Consider the following 978-nt stretch of genomic DNA (forward strand, 5'->3'; position numbering starts at 1 on the left):
GATAGAGATGGCAGATAAAAAAACAAAAGAGGAAAACGTCTGCGGAAAGATAAGGCAAGAAGTAGGACCCGTGTAAAATATTGGATCAGCTTTCCAGTGCTGGAGAGAACTCAAGGAGCGGAGGCCTGCGATCGGACGCCGAGGTTGCTTTGTTTCTTCTCAATAGGTGAGTAACACCGTGTCTACAACAGCTAAAGTCTGACTACACTGGACGCGATCAAACGACCGTTGAAAACCATTTGAAATGTGTGTCAGCACATCATAAATAGAACCCGGCAGCAGTTTTCTGTCGGGATTTGTTGCGCCGCGCCACTCACGTCCGTAGACACGGTGTAACATTGGTTTTGCTTTGTTTCACAGAACTAATCGTTGCCTGGGTTGCGTACGTATATGTGGGGCGGAGCTATCAAAATAGGGGCAAGACCCTTTTGGGGTAGGGGCGTGTTTGTTTTGGTGATTTCAAATATCAACATTGGCTACCTGAAATCGTTTACTCTGCTTTTAAGGCTCTTGGCTTTTTTAATACCTTGATATGTCCAGTTCATGAAACTATTTCATGGGTCTTTAAATCAAGCCCACAGTTCACTGCATCGCTCTGTGTGGCTATTTGACAGTATTTCACAAAATGTTTGTGTTAAGGAGCAACTGATAATGCAAACCTTTGTAATAATCTGAGTGAGTGATTTTAAAGGACAAATTTATATGTCGCCCTGGCCATGTAAAGTTTTTTGTTACACCCTACTCTCCCCCCATGAACTCTATAAAGTCAAGTCAAATTTATTTGTATAGTGCTTTTCACAAAATACATTGTTTCAAAGCAGCTTTACAGAAAATGTGTATACTTAGATTATCTTCATGTCTTTATTTAGCCGATTAGAGTTGGGCAATAATAGAGTCGATTTTTTGTGATGATACAAGCAATCAAGAAGTTGAGATATTATATATATATATATATATATATATATATATATATATCAA

Source organism: Sinocyclocheilus rhinocerous, unplaced genomic scaffold, assembly GCF_001515625.1.
Source record: "Sinocyclocheilus rhinocerous isolate Xijiao unplaced genomic scaffold, SAMN03320098_v1.1 scaffold478, whole genome shotgun sequence".
Classification (NCBI taxonomy): domain Eukaryota; kingdom Metazoa; phylum Chordata; class Actinopteri; order Cypriniformes; family Cyprinidae; genus Sinocyclocheilus; species Sinocyclocheilus rhinocerous.